The sequence below is a fragment of the Cyrtonyx montezumae genome, unplaced genomic scaffold, assembly GCF_038088225.1.
Source record: "Cyrtonyx montezumae isolate F1298 unplaced genomic scaffold, pur_monq_1.0 scaffold_7, whole genome shotgun sequence".
Lineage (NCBI taxonomy): Eukaryota > Metazoa > Chordata > Aves > Galliformes > Odontophoridae > Cyrtonyx > Cyrtonyx montezumae.
This window is the reverse complement of record NW_027072078.1, coordinates 18,337,515-18,353,907: the sequence shown is the minus strand read 5'-3', so window position 1 is coordinate 18,353,907 and position 16,393 is coordinate 18,337,515. Positions and strand designations below refer to the sequence as shown.

At 39.7% G+C, this 16,393-nt stretch overlaps 1 protein-coding gene across 2 annotated transcripts in view; it reads left to right on the top strand.

Annotated features, from left to right (window-relative positions):
* CERS6 (ceramide synthase 6) overlaps positions 1-16,393 on the top strand; it is a 104,642-nt gene that overhangs the window by 32,668 nt on the left and 55,581 nt on the right. The window lies entirely within an intron of this gene.

Below are 16,393 nucleotides of genomic sequence, written 5' to 3'. Positions count from 1 at the left end.
TGTTTCTAGTATCTGAGTCATATTTTCATGCTAGCTGGATTTAGCATAGTAATACTTAATCTACATGGAAAGAGCACAAAAACCTAAATCTACTTGATATATTTACATGTTTTACATGTTTTTCTTAAAGGAGGACTGATAGACATTGAACTTACAACAAAACCCAAAGAACAGCAGCTTCTTTGAAAGAGTTGATTAATTGTAAGACTCAGCCTCCCAGCACTGGTATAGTGTTGCCCCTTTGATGTGGGAAGTCACACATCTAAGGCAAGTTTTATATGCTCTGAATCAAGATACTTGGCAAATATTTCCATAAACAAACATCAGCTTTATCACACTTCGTTGTTCCAGCAGATGAGTTATAGCTGGCTTAAAACTACTTATGCTTTTTGCTAGCTGGGAAAGATGTTTTAGGTAGAAATGTCAGCAGCAACAAAGGAAGCCTGTATAAATTAGAAAGCGAGTCCTAGTTATTTTTTTAATCTTTTTTTCCTAAGCTTGTTTTGATTCCAAATCATTTCACATGATTTCAGCCTTTCAGTAACTAAAGGGAGGCTATGAGAAAGAAGGGGGCAAACTCTTGAGCAGGGTCTGTAATAGGACTAGGGAGAACAGTTGCAAAACAAAATGAGAAATTCAGATTGGATATAAGGAAGTTTTCTACAGTATGTGTGGTGAAGCATGGAAACAGCTTGCTCAGAGAGGTGGCATATGCCTTATCCTTGGAGATTTCCAAGTCAGGCTGGACCAGGCTCTGAGCAACCTGATCTAGCTGTAGGTGTCCCTGTTCATTGCAGGGGAGTTGGACTAGGTGACCTTTAGGGGGGCCCGTGGCAGCTTAAATGATTTTATGATTTTTTGTTAAGAAATTGGAAGTAAAGAAATCATAGAAATGTGTTGCAGCAAATATTTTTACATTTGGTAGTCTGCAGTGATTTTGTATGTTATTTCTTTGCGAAGTATGCTGTTATTCATGCAGATTTTCTAAATTTATTTTGTATTTCTTTCTCACGTGGGTTTCCTAATTGTTCTACTTAAACTTTATTTTCCTGTGGAGATGTACAGGAAAATTCATAACATGATCTTGCATACGTAATGGCTTTAGGAAAAGACACCTTAATACAAATCACAGATTAAATATTACTTCAGTAGCAAATGTTATTATTTTTTTTTTTTTCAACTAAAGACTGTCTAGGAAAGAAATTAGAAGTGCTACTGCTGACACACGTTGTCTGCTTAAATGAGAGAATGTCATTTTTGTTTTTTAGGAAAAAAAAGTTGTCTACAGATGTTGGCTCTTTAATGAGCAGATAACACAACTGTCAGGACTCTTAATTCCTTTCTGTTGAATTTAAAGCTAAAAACCACACTACTTAATATTTAATAAAGCTAGGCAGAGTGAGATTATGGGTAAATATAATGCATGTATTATCCAACAGCTGATGGTCTTAGAGTAGTTAATGTTTGAGATCACTGAAGGATAAACTTTTTCTACAAGAATGGTGTCTATAAATGTATGCATTTGTCTTACGTAACTTGCAGGATAGCTTGTGGAATCTGGAATATGAAAACAGAAATAACTGTTAGGCTTTGCATATCTGGGGGGCTTATTTGGCTGCTTAACATCCTCATGGAGAAGATGGCTGTCCGTGGTTTCTATGGGCATGCACTCTGCTGGGTGAAGCACTGGCAAGATGGCGAGATCCAGAGTTGTGGTCAATGGAATTGGTGGCCGGTCATGAGCAGTGCTCCCAAGGACTCAGTATTGGGGCCCCTCCTATTTAACATCTTTATCGATGATATTGATATGGGGATTGAGTGCACCCTCAGTATGTTTGCAGGCAACATCAAATTGGGAGGGAGTGTTGATCTGCTGGAGGGTAGTAATTCACTACAGAGGGATCTGGACAGACTGGATTGATGTGCCAAGGCAAACTGTATGAGTTTCAATAGGGCCAAGTGTTGGGTCCCGCATTTTGGTCACAGCAACCTCAGGCAACTGTAGAGGCTTGGGGAGGAGCACCTGGAAAGCTGCCTGACAGTATGGGCCCTTGGTGTACTGACAGGCAGTTGGCTGAGTGTGAGCCAGCAGTGTGCCCAGGTGTCCAAGAAGGCCAATGACTTGCTGGCTTGTGTCAGGAATGATGTGGCAAGCAGGCCTAGGGAAGTAACTCTCCCTTTGTACTCAGCACTGGTGAGGCCCCACCTTGAGTACTGTGTTCAGTTTTATGTGCTTCAATGCAGAAAGGACATTAAGGTGCTGGAGTAGGTCCAGAGAAGGGCAGCAAGGCTTGTGAAGGGCTTGGAGAATATGCCCTATGGGGAGCAACTGAAGGAACTGGGCCTGTTTAGTCTGGGGAAGAGGAGGCTCAGAGGAGGCCTTTATTGGTCTCTTCAAGTACGTGGTGATTGGTGATTGTAGCGAAAGCAGGGTTGGTCTCGCTGGTGACAAGACAAGGGGAAACAGCCTCAAGTTGCACTGGAGGAGGTTTGGGTTAGATATCATGAAGAATTCTACAAAAAGGTTTGTGAAAGCAGTGAAATAGGCCCCCAGGGAGGTGGTTGAGTCACCATCTCTGAATGCGTTTAAAATACGTTTGGATGTGGTGCTCAGGGACATGATCTAGCAGTGGGTTGTTACAGTTAAGGTAGTATGGCTTGGTTGTGATTGGACTTTTGATGGTCTTGAACATCTTTTCCAACCTGATCAATTCTATGATTCTCTAACTTGGGTCAAAGGTTTCACTCTTGCCTGAGTGATAGTGCTTTTGGGCTGAACTAGCCTGACTTTTCTGAGAGCAGGAGGGTGGTAGTGGTGAACTTTTCTGGATGAGTTTGATACAGAAAACCATGCAGAAATCATTTGTGAGAAACACTTATTGCTGTCTGAATCTCCTGTAACTTTCCTAGGCATTACAGGTGCTGAACTTACTCTTTGGTGGCATGCATTATGGAAAAAGTGTGTGGATAAGAGCTGAGGATGCAAATTGAAAGGTGAGATCAAGTTCTAACAAGTGCTTTAACTTATGTGGGCATAATTAAGTGCTAGCTTCATTTAGAGAGAGCCATTGGGTGTTATTTCTGTGTGCGCACTTAACACTAATGGCAATAGTTTCATTTCTGAATTATAGGTTGGTGTAAGCAGTGTGCAAATAGTTCAGATTCTCTCAGCTTGTAGTTTGCAGAGAGTGCAGAGGGTGCTGCCTCTGCAGCTCCATGTGTATTTGCTACTATGAGAACAAGCTGTTACCTGGCTGCATGAGTGTTCTCCTGTGTGCCTTTGCAGTAGTGCCATGTGTTTGAGACAATGGCCATCAGTCCACACAGCACTGGGAAGTTAGGGATGCCCTTTTTTTTTTTTTTTTTTTTTTTTTTAATGTCTGAAGAATCCCTGTGTGGGTGGCATTTTGGAGCTGTGAGCTGCAAGAAGCAGGTGTTTCTGTGGCAGCCGTGGGAACAGTAGCACTCCAATCCTCCAGTAACATAGCGCCCGGAGGGTGGTTAGTAGCCTGCCAGCAGTTGAAACCTCCCTTTGAGTAATCTGTGGGCACAGTGTGAGCAAAGCAACAGCGATCCCCACCTACACTTTCAACTGTAGGGCTTCTGTTGTCCTTCTAGAGAAGATTGCAGGTTTTTTGGCAATGGACTTCATTGGCTGTGACTTGGAGATAGAAGTGACAGAACCCACAGTAAACGTGGAGCTGCTTAAGAACAGCTTCAACTCGTATTATATGGAGACAGTTCAGTTTACAGCTAGTGAAAGTGCTTTTGGGCAGAATGGCTGTTCTGTATTGTGGAGGAAAAAACAGCTGTTCAGGAGGGATTGTACACCATTTCTGTCTGCCTTACTTTCTTTCCTAATGGATGCCCTGATTACTGTGTAAAGTAGAGAAGATTCAATAGGATGAAGTCTGAGAGTGAAACTTAGTGATAAACACATTTGGGTTGGTATGAATGACACTCAAGAGCCAGACTCAAGCATACTGGAACAGTAACTTATTTTCTGTGTCTCTTGGGACAGATATTTCTCAATTTCTCTATCCCTTCTTTCCTGTACCCTCTGATGTGTTTGAATTCCGGCTCTAAGCAGAATGCTGAGCAATTCCAAAATCTACATTTTTTTCTCAAAAAATGAGTAAATCTTTTCTTGCTAGTCTTCATTAGATGTCCTGGGAATAAACAAATGAAAATTAAATGAGGGGAAAAAAATTATTACTGTTTATAGGCACTACCTCTGCAACAGTCTTGTAATGAAAATATATTTATTTATTTGTAATAGGGACCCTTACCTGCTGTCACCCCCTAGGAGTTTTGTGTCTCCAATATCTTCAGAGTGCTATTTGATTACTGGAGCTGTGGAATCCACTGATAGTGAGACTTTAATGGCATTGTGTGTTTGTTTCAGATTTCAGATGTTATGGTTCTAAGTATGTATATAAAAATGGTATTGTTGGCATCACGAAGCGATGATACATTATCCAGTAATATTCCAAAGATAGTAGAAAATGGAGTGCAGGGATTTATTTTACTAACAAGTTGAGTTGTTTCTCAAGGATTTGATGATTCTGAAATGAAAATTGGAGTTAGTGCAATGTTTGCAGTCACTAGAAAGTCATACAACTTCTGTTTGTGATGCTCAGGTACTAGCTGGAGAGGTATGTCTGTGCGTAACATTTTCTCTTGTGAGAATACTGGCAGTTTTTCTCATTCCTTCACATTAAACATCTGAGGAGCATATGGGAGAATAAAAACTGGTAAACTGTACATAGTGGACTTTTCTACTGCTGTGAACTTCTGTTGCTGTTTATTGCTTTCATTCTGTTCCCATGGTGCAGATGTTTTCTCCTGAAGAGTAGGGGAATGTCCTTGTGCTCTGCTCTTTAAATGTGCAGCACATAAAACACAAAATAAGTCACCTTTTCTGAAACTTGTGTGATTTCTGTTGTTCATGTTGAATATCTATAGTACTTAACAGGACTTACAATTGTTTCTGCATGGGGCTGTCAGTCTATTTATAGACTATGACATAAATTGGACTAGGTGCTCAAAGGACTTTACTGGAGCATAGTTGTAGTACAGAAATATATTTTATAATAGTCTCGTCATTCATAAAAAACAAGAAAATTCCCAGAGGTGACTTAAGGGAGAAAGTTACATCTGAATGTAGCAGTATGAAAATTCAAGGCATGAAATAAACTAGTGAAAAAGGGGGCTTCGAGGTGTGCTGGGGACTATTGGGAGGATGCAATGTTCAGAAGACCTATTTTACTGACTGACAGACAGAATGCAGGACATGAGAACATCTCTGTTAATGTGTCTGAAAGACTATGCAGTGGTGATTCCAAATGCCTTCCAGCTTCTTGCCCATTTCAATGTACTCTACTGCTGCTTCACACTATGGGTACACAGGCACCTCTACTATTTTCGAAGGGTAATTAGTATTAAACAAACAAGCATCCTGCCTCCCTTTCATGCCTGGAACATAGGGCATCACAGATATTTTTCCCCTAATTTATCAGCCTGAGATTTTGAAAACATTGGATACATGACTTGACTGTTTTGCAGCTATGTAGGTAGAAGTAAGCTGGTTATAAGAGAGATTTGCATGGTTTCCAAGGAGTAGCTGGCAGATGTGTGGACAAGAGTGTTTTTTGAGTTTCTGCAACAGTCTGTGTGCGAAAACATGGAAATGTGCATACTGAGGAGTGAAAGCTAGACAGAGCTTTTTTTTTTTTTTTTTAGGAAGTGAAACTGTTTAAGTATGCTGCTTTGGGGAGATTGCTGTATGTATCTACTCATATACATGTGTATATAATTCTCCATATACATGCACAATTTTTTTTTTCACTTGTGCATGTTTTAGCGGAAATTTTATGGGCAGTTTGCAGCTTCTTGGTCTTGCAGTTTTTCTTCAGAGTAACTCTCTACTACAGAATTGTACAAGAAAACTAACTGTGCGAAGAAAAGAAATTGAGACAGCTGCTCAGCTCTTTGGTTGTTGAAATTCTGAACAGTGCTGATACAAATCTTAACAAAGCACATTAATTCATCAGTCTGTGCTTTGTGTGTAGCAATAAAGCACTAGAAAACAAATAGGCATCAAAAAGCTCCTAGCTCCATCTTGAGTGGCCTCAGGCCCACTTAAATCAACTACAGAACACTGCTGAATTCGGTGATTTTTTTGAGATGCAAACTGAAGTATGTGGTAAATGGTATTATGATTCCATTTACTTCTGAGTTGTCAGTAGAAATTTTCAGTTGTTCAGTGCTGCTTGCAATAGAGAACTGAACAGTGTTTTACAGCTGTAAAAGAGAGCAAGGGAAGTCTGGAAAGCAAAATTACTCCTGTGGGGTGAGTTGTTGTTGGTCTGCCCTTTAAGTGTGAATACAAAGCATACACCCAAAATGGGAAGGAATTGGGCCATTATCATATGTGCAGCATTCCCCTGATGAGCCATTAAGAGGTTGGCAGCCTTTACAAACAAAAACCATTTTAATGGTGTTTCCCATAGATCTCTATTTATGTATTTATCCATCTTTTACTGAATATGATATAACTTACATTTTTCCATTAAAATATATGGGAGCTTCATGTCAGTGACTCTTAATTAGCTGTATGCCATTAAACTGCTGGTAAAGATGAATTGGTGACTCTTAAACAACCATGAAATGCCCTTAAAGCAGGAACTGATAACTGTTTAAACTAGTAGAAGAGCGTAACACAGAAGAAACATACTGTGATATTTGTAATGTGGAAATGTTAGAGAAAAAGGAATTAAAAGTTCTTGGTATTATGTCCTCTTACTAGTTTTTGGGTATTTTTGCATGTGTGAAATTAATTGTTTTCCTAAAAGTAAGCACCTTTGAAGTGTCAGCTCTGGTTGTTGTTTTTCCCTGTCTCAATTAAAAACAAAGATGTAAAATCAGGGTACGCTTTCACTGCCATGCTCTTGCCCAGTGGTCCCATCTCCTATGGTCTACGCTTAACAAACACTGATCTGCTACTGGACTCACTTCTGTGGTCATGCTGCTATCACTTGCCAAAAGGCAATGCAGGTGCTATTGAAAGGATAGTTAATTGAAAAGATAATTTACTCCAGGTTTTACTCTAGGCAGATGATACGTTATAGAATGTGCCAAATCTGACTTTTCTAGCTGGAATAGTCTTGTTATTCGGGCTGGGCTAGTGCTTCCACATTGTGCCATAGGGCATGTAGCACATGCTTGGTGGAGAAAAAAAAAAGCACACATTCCACAGCCCCCTCCCCTCCCCCGCCATGTTTTAGAGCTATATTTCTTGTGAATACAAAAGATATCCTGAGCGTGTGCTACCCGGGGAGCCCAGAGTGCTCTGGATATAGGCCAGTTCAAACTAGTTGGTCTCCTGCAACCTTCAACTCAGTGAAAGGATTCATATCAGATGATGTGGATGTAGTGTTGGTGTTAGCAACAAAGGCTAGCACTTTCTCTGAAGGGAGTGTAATTGTTGCTGGTGAAGGCTGTAGAGAGAGGTTGCTTGTCACCATTCCCCAGTGTGCTACTAGACTGGTCTGAGCACAGCAAATTGTTCTGTTGCCATTTTATTACAATTTTCATTGGGTGTGACATGAAAGTATGATGCTTTGCGGGTACAGATTGCAGGACAGCAACTATGCAGTTACTGAAAGGATTATTCTGGAGATCAGAGGCAGTGGAAGAAGAGCAAGGGTTGCCTTAGTAAAAGAATAAAGCATATGGAAATTATGATTTGTATAAAGAGAATAAAGAGGAAAAATGTCAACAGCCTATTACAGATAGGTAATAAAAGTGCCTTCAAAAATGTGAAAAGAAGTGCGTTCAAAAATGAATAGTGGAAACAATTTTTTCACACCCTCAGTAATTAATCAGGATTTCGTGTTTCTTTCTTTCATTGCTCTCCTGAGGCAATAATTCAGCAGTAATTTGTAATTAGAGATTGTTTTGTTTGCTTCAGCAGCAGGAAAATTCAGTATTGTGCTGATAGTTTGTACAGAAAACAGTTGTGAAGACCATTCTTTCAGACTTGCTAAAACTGGAGTGTGGGGGTAAGGAAGAGAAGAGCCATGGAAAAAAAAATGGTGTTTGTGAGTTGATGAGCATAGCAAGGAGTGTGAGTTGAGGTGCTGGTGGAGTTGGGTTTGTGAGGCAGGTAGATGAGGGAAGATGCAGGCCTTCAGTGGGATGGGGAGGGAGTCAGAATCTGTGAAATTGTTCTGGAAAAAGAAGACATGACCTTCAATGCAGGAAGCTTACAGTGGCTGCAGGTAGCAGGGATGTTGAGATGAGTCACAGCTCTCAAAAAGGAGAGTCAAATTGAAGTAATCTAGCAAGATGTAACTGCAGTTACGAGAGAAGTAGTTATGGTTTGTTGTAAGCTTGTAAAGTAGTGCTGTTTAATCTGTAAGATTTACATCTGGTTGATGGGATCTGCTCTGTATGGTGCCTGGGGTCCAGAGTGGCACATTGCATCTGGGGTACCTCCTGCACTTGCTTTGGTGGCTGCAGGGATGTTTCTCTTGCATTTTCTCTCCCATTGCTGTTGCACATTGATTTTTCCTTTACTTAAATCTGCTTTCCCGAAATTGCTTATGGTCACTTCCAGCAGAAGTGGGTCCCTTTGGAGCAGCTGGAGATGACTCTGATCTGACATAGGGCAGCTGCAAAGTGCTTCTCACAGAGGCCACCCCTGCAGCCCCTTGCTACCACATTCATAATACGTAAACCCAATACAAGGCCCTGAATATATGCAGGTAAGTTAATGGCTGGCAAAACAAGTGATCGTGATATTAAAATCATGAGCATACAGTGCGGCCACTGAAAGCAATTCTAATTCTGCTGTAACACTTGCTGTCTGATGAATCAGGACTGAATATTATGTCTATGCTTCCTCTTCAGAGCACCACTTGCTCAGCACTGGTGCTTCCAGATGCCTGGGCTGGGCTGAGTGTCACACCCTGCAGTTAGAATGTGATTTGCAATGAGTTTATGCCTCCAGCTTTGCCTCTGGGAGCATCTGTATTCTCAGGCTTTGGACGGTTCACACTTCTTTGCTGGCCAGACTGGCATGAGTAGCTTAATTATGCATTTTCTTAATGAACTTGTGTGCTTTTGTGCTGTACTGTTAGTGATTTGTAGAGTCATTGCCCAGGCTGGCTCAGACTGCTATTTAGCAGTGCAGGCTGCTGCTCTCATCAGCTGTAAAGTGTCCCCCTGGCCTGGTTCTCACCCTGCCACTGCTTTGTGCTGCAGCAGGCAGCTGGTCATATAGCTTTCTCATAGCTTCACAGCTATGTCACCCTGCATAAAAATAGAACATGCTTCTCAGTCAGATATTCCTCATCTGGGTCATGAGGGACTAGTGTAATCATGCTGGAGTGTCACTTCTTGTTGCAGAGGGGGTTATATATGCACCTGAGCACAGAAAGGAAGATGTGGAGGCACATGGAAATGTCAGATGGGAAACACTTGGGTTTTGGTGCACTGGGGGAGGGTGGGGAGGCATTGCTGCGTTTCTTCAGCTACATGATTCCTTCTGGCATGGGCAGATGGGAAAATGCAGTTTAGTGGAGCAGGGCATAGTATGGGTGCAGGACATGCCATGAATGCTGCTAATGCTGTCATCTCCAAAGTGCTTAGATTAACAGTGGCCAAGAAAATTAATTCTTTTCTGTTGAACAGCTGCTCCTATGGATATGTTTACACCCTCTGTTTATCCTTCCTATCCTTATTTCTCAATTTTTCAATAGAAGAATTGTGGGTCTGCTTTTGCTGTTCAGCTGTCACACTACTTTAGAAAGCTGAACTGTTGTGTGAAAGGCGAGGTAGGGATAGACTTCTTGTTACTCCTTAGTCTGCTGCTTCAGAGGCTCCAGTTATTTCAGGACTCATATGAAGCAGACCCTTTAATTGGGCCATGTTGGTAGCTTTGCTGATGATTCCTTTCCCACTCTATATGCCATGCTCACATGTTAATCTTGTTTATGATATTTTTTTTTTCCTTTGTAAGATTAGTCTCAGGACATCTCTGTGCACAGACATTGGTAAGGTGTCAGGAATCATCAGACCTCTTCCTTTGCTGTTCTGCTGGAGCAAGCAGGCAAATACATCTATGCTGTATCATCAGGTGATGCTCACTATATTTTTAGACTGTGCTGTAAGCACTTTTCATTTTGCGTTTTATGGAATTCCCCTCTTCCCTCAAATTAAATTACTTAAAACTTTGAATTCCCTGCTCCTACTGCCTTCTGTGACACAGTTTATAACATAATTAATAAATTTAAATTAACTCAGATACTAGCCCTGCAAAGATACCATCACTTAATGTTACCCCTGCACATTAAGCAAGGTTATAATAAATTAAATAGATTTCCTTTCTCTTGTGGTTTGTGTGTGCTCATCATTATTTAATCTCCATAACCTAAAGTAACTCTTACCTAAATTCTAGTTAATGTGTGTACTTATTGAAAATCACAGCTTCAATATAGTGGTTAAAACCAACTAGAGGAAAACTGCAAAGGCTGCAGTTTTTTTTATATTCCATATGCCTTGAATTGTGCAGCCCTTGATGGTGGATGAGGCTGACTCTTCAGTTAGTCTCCATTTTAAAATGAAGTTGAGTATCTCAGATGGTGGCTCAAAAGTGAAAGAATATGCAGACCTGGGATTTTTCTGAGTAGTGATCGAGGCTGAGCAAGTGCTCAGTCTGGGATGCTACAGACTTCAAGACTGGTTCTGGTGCTTTTTTTTTTTTTGTTTACCATCTGCAGATGGAATTCACAGGATTTAAAAACTGACTCTTTGAGTTTTGGAAAGGATCTGTGAATTCAGTATCAGGACTTCTAGTTTGTATCTCTTGCTCCATTTGAAGCTTTGGGCATTTTTCTTCAGCATATGTCAGTGTGCTTGTCTGAAATATTTCTCTTCTGAGTGGTAGTTTTCAGTTCTGATTTCTCCTGCTCCTAAATTACTGTCACCTCTGATTTGTTGATTTGGATTTATTTTGTTTTGTTTTTTGTTTGTTAGTTGGAATATAGATTGAATGTTGAAATATTTTATTACTGCTATACCTTGAGGGCTTTTTATTTCTCTGAAAAGTAATTTTCAATAACACAACTATTATTGCCAAAGTAGAATAGCAAATAGTGTAAAATGGTTCTTATCTATTAAATGAAGGTTGTGCTCATTTCTCAAATCTGTAATGGTGGTCACCAGATCTTTATTAAGTCTGTGATATTTCCTTTAAAAGTACAACAGCTGTGTGGAAGTGGGGAGCGCTTCTCTTCCATCCTCCATTTCATAATATTCTTCTCTTTGCATTACTTTTATCTGGTAGGCTTGGTGTTTGCTTCCATTGTATGTCTTAAGACATAGAATGATTATTTAACGATTACTGTGCAATTTTTTCTTTGTACTTAGTTCCTTCTAATTACTTGCTCTATTCGTGGAAAGTAACAGTTCTCTTATTTTCTTAAGAATGTTCTCTTCTGTGTGTTTTTTTTCTTTATACCAATGAAAGTATGTTTTTGTTTGACTTCTTGTGTTCATAGAATGAAGGTGTTATGTCCAATATTAGTTGAGGCTGCAATAACTTTTTGAAAGACATTACAAATAAGTATTTATTGATGGACAGAGCTTGTCAGATTCAGAATAAATTCTCCATTCTCACATGGACACAAATCTCTGCTTTTTCGTTAAATACATATATCCACTGAGTTCTACTCTTATTTCCATTTTTAAAAGGCAGACAATCTAGGATACACTTCTTACTCCTTTTCTGCTGTCTTTGTACCTGCTAGCTGTTCTGCATGTGTAGATATAGCAAACATTATTTGCTAGCTTTACATTTGTATGGGAACTGCTGAATCATGGCCTGAACCACTGATTGGTCACCTGAGGTGAGCACTGAGTCAGCCATGGGGCCACAGGTGAAGGTGATGTACCTGTGTGATTGGAGGGGGTGGAGCCTGGCTCCACCTCTCCCAAACCCCATTTAAGGGCTCGGAGATCCCATTCTTGGAGATCCCTCCTACGTGGAGTCCCCTGCGAGCCTTGACGTCTTGAAGGTGAGCCATCTTCTCTTTTGTATTATTTGTATCCCATCTATATAGAACTACCCGAAATATACTATCATCTATACTATTTTGTTGTGAAGTACCATCCTTGGGAGTTATTTACCCCACAACGTTGAATGCACACAGGTTTGGTCCAATTGGAACCCTCCAGTGATGTATTTTGTAGCAAGTTGTTCTCTTCCATGTCAGATTACAAACTGTGCAGACTCAGTTCTCCAAATATACTTGGTATGTTTTTATTTTCAGTCTCTCTCACAAGATAGAAACTTGAGTAGGACTTCTCCACAGATCACTAGACACAATCAATGCACATCAAAATGATATGCATTCTGAAGAATAGTGACAGTTTTTATTTTACGTGCAGCAGTGAGTGAATTGGCATGCTAGCCTTTATTCCTCTCTTCTCTTTTCTCTCTTTACGTTGTCACACGGTTTTATGACGCGTTTGATTACTTTTCGTTTTGTAGATACATGTACCGTGTGCATCTGTTCACAAAGATGCAATTATAGAGGAGAATTAGCTACCAAATGTTTTTTTTTTTCCTTACAGCCATTTAATTACTTTTTCTGTGCAGTAAGTTGTCTGTTAATGTACTTTCATATTCCTTTCATACTCTTTAGAGAAAGCTGAACTGATTATTTGCTTAAAATGTAAATAGCGGTAAGCCAGTGCAGCAGCTTATGATATATTGTTCTGATTTTTTTTTTCTTCTTCATTTTCTTTACTAAATTCTGAAAGCTTTAAACTGGCCTGGGTCAAGACAGTGCCTGCTTAATGCTGCATTTGTAGTCAATCAAAATCTCCTTATGGAAAGATTTCCCTTTTATTTACATGAAAAAAAATGGAAGACTGTTAGGTTGTTGTTGCTTGTTTATTTTGTGACTTATGAGCAGAACATCCCAGTTATGTTGAACTATAAGCAGGGCGCACCTGAAAAAAATCAAGCCTGTGAATATATGCTAGTACTGGCCTTAGTAAGAAGACTCACAAAGTGCAAGTAGAACATGAGAAACTTGCTTACTTTCTCAAAAGCTTCTAGGATCAGGACTCAAAAGCAGCTGAATTAGAGACTATCAGGCAGGAAATAGTGCAGGGAACTGTAGAAACCATGCTCTGAAGTATCAAATGCTATCCTGTATGGTTAGTTGTTTACAAAGTTTCAGACTACAGAGTATAGTTGGTTAGATAATGCTTCTTGTTCAATTTACTGGCATTTTAGCTGCTTAAGTTGTACTCTTATGACAGCACATTTGCGTTAAACATTGAAATGTCTTGTCCCTGTTTCTTTATTGTGAGTTTGGGATACTGAAGGATAACATACCAAATCTGAAACAAAAAAACACAGAAAAAGACGCAGCCCATACAGTAAAAATACAAAAGAAAAAAAAGTCTTCGCTCATTAAAATGGACATCATATGATGTTTTTTCTAATGTTTTAGTAATGCAGCAAATCATGACAAGGAGATAGTGAAATAGGAGAACACAGAAGACTAAATGCACTTCAAGATGTAAATGGGTCAATAAAATGAAGGACAGCATGAGGTTTGAATATAATGTTTACAAGGGTTTGTGGCTGCTGCGCACAGACAGAGCATGCTGTACTGTTGGAGTTACGCTGCACAGCTGGGTGGCTTCTTCAGGAAAGTGGGGAAATAACTCTTTCACCTTACCTACTTCTTTGGAAGATCAGTACCAGAAAGGGTCCAGCATCTGCTTTAGTGGGCTAAAATCTACTCTGAAGCAAATGAAATAACACTGCAGGGGAAGTAACATGAGAAAAATTGGAAATAGGTAGTGTTTGTTTGTCTAAGATGATAGTTACCTGTCAGTAAAGTTGTCTTATGTGTATGCTGGCTATCACAGTTTGGACAGCATTACTAGGCAAGAAGCAAATGCAGTTCAGAAATCTGTTACTTCAAAACTGGAAAAGTGTGGGAAAAAGGGGCTCTTGTGATTGCCACAGGAAAGCTATTTGAAAACAGGCGGTTTGTGAGATTACCAGTTAAGAACAGAGAATAGTAGTCCACGGTGTAAAGACCTTGGGTCTGTTCTCTCAAAGGTTTGTGTCAGCTATGTACTTTGAATGTCACTTTTGGGGAAAGCAGTTTTGTCAGTCAGAGAGAAGATGTATGGCAATGACGTCTGTTTTTTCCGTGTTCTTCCCACAAGCTTTCCAGATGATAGCAAAGAAAAACTTGGCAGAGCTAACAAATCTCTGAGATCTTATCATTTTTTTCATGAAGAGGATTTTTTTCATGAGGAGGATGCCTCAGGGTAGTTGCATAACCATGAAACAGAAGCTACATAACCTAGAGGGAGTTGCCAAAACACCTATTACATTGTGCATCTTTTCTGGTCTAATTACATAAATATGCTCTATTATTTATAAAACTGCATCATTATGTTTCTTTTTTCCTGCACTACTAAATTTCAGAACTGTATTCTGAGCATACAGATTTAGGACAGGACTGGTCTCAAGTGGCACTGTAACATTAAATATTAAATAATTGTTCCAGATTGCAGCCAAGTGGAAAATCAGTGGAAAAGCCAAATCTTAAGCCATAAAAATGAAGAGGAAAGCAATGAAAATTTCTCAATTCATCATACTTGCTCTTTTGAACATCTTAGTGAGCTGTGTATAACCTTCTCCTTCCTCAAATAACTTAACCACAGTGATTACTATTCATGCAGTTGCTCCAGTTAAGCTCAACATCATCAATACCATGCCAAGAAGGGCAGGAAAACTTTTATTTTTTAATTTATTTTTTTAATTAACACTGTAAAATTCCAGTTACATCTGTCAGGCTTTACAAAAATGCAGGAAATTACCATTAAAAGAGAACTTGGGAGGCAGAATATTGGAACAGTGAGGCTGCTGCCATCAAATACACTGTTATGTAGCTTTGTATGAGGTTAGTTATCAAGAACCAAGACAAGTATGGATTTCCTGGAGAGTACAAACTGAAGAATTCCACTGCCTGAATTAGTGGAAGGCACCAATTGTGCTCCTAATCTGCTCTGTGTTTGGGCTTTCAATGTATATGTTTGTCATTTCAAGCACAAACAAGTGTAGGATTTATTAAAGCTGTTTATTTTTAAAATCTTCAGTAGGTGTGGGAAATTGTGTTTTCAACTAGGACTAGCAGCTCTTCAGATCTCTAAAAACTTGTGTGCTTCCTAGACAGGGGAGGTCTTGTCTTGTAGTTGTACCTCTGTACTCGGCACTGGTGAGGCCACACCTTGAGTACTATGTTTAGTTTTGGGCTCCTCACTGCAAGAAAGGCATCAAGGCCCTGGAGCATGTCCAGAGAAGGGCAATAAAGCTGGTGAGGGGTCTGAAGCACAAGCCTTATGAGGGAGCTGGGATTGTTCAGTCTGGAAAAGAGAAGTCTTGGAGGAGACCAAGATTCAGAGACATGAGATGTAATGACAAAAATCAATCTAGGTATTCTGAAGTCTGACAGATTTTCTTCCTGTTGAGCTACTGAATAAGAGGAGAGGTTGAGGGAAAGTTAGGACTGCATATACACTGGCAAAGCATCAGCACAGTTCTACATTATTGGCTTTCTGCTCCTAGGTAGGAAAGAAGGCTGAGAAATACCTTGATAATTCAATTCCTGGTGTGCTTCAAAGGCAGAGTGATCTCTGTGACCTTGTGTAAATGATTCTTGGTAAATCTGCAGTTAAATTCCTGGATTTGTATCTCTTCTGATTCTGTAACTGGACAAGAAGGAAGTAACATCCATTAATTTTGTCTATTTGCTGTTTGTATATCTCTTCTGTCTATAATGCCTCATGAGAGACACTTGCTCTGTATGTGATTTTTACCTGATGGTTTAATGCAGTGTAGAATTTATAGATCTCAGTACCAGTTAATTTACAGATAACATGGATCTAGCTTTTAGGTTTAAAAATATAGTTACATATGAAGTATGTTTCTAAGGCTGTTGATGTTAGCTGAGTAAGCAGTAGTTAATGTGTAACATTTACTCAAATTTTGAACGTAGTTTCCTAGTTAGTTAGATCAGGTATATTCACTTACTCTATAATAATAAGTATTTTAATGACTTAAAATTAATTTTCTTCCAAATCTTTATGGTTGAGCGTGATGCCATATGATCCTGGATATCTCTTTGACAAGTTTGGATCAATGTCCTAGCTGTGTCCCCTCCCTTGTGCACTCCTTGGTCTCCTTGCTTTCAGGACAGCATGAAGGGCTGAGAAGACCTTGACTCAGTGTAAGCACTTCTCATCAACGACTGGAGCATCGTTGTGTTGACAGTAGTATTCTCATCCTAGATCC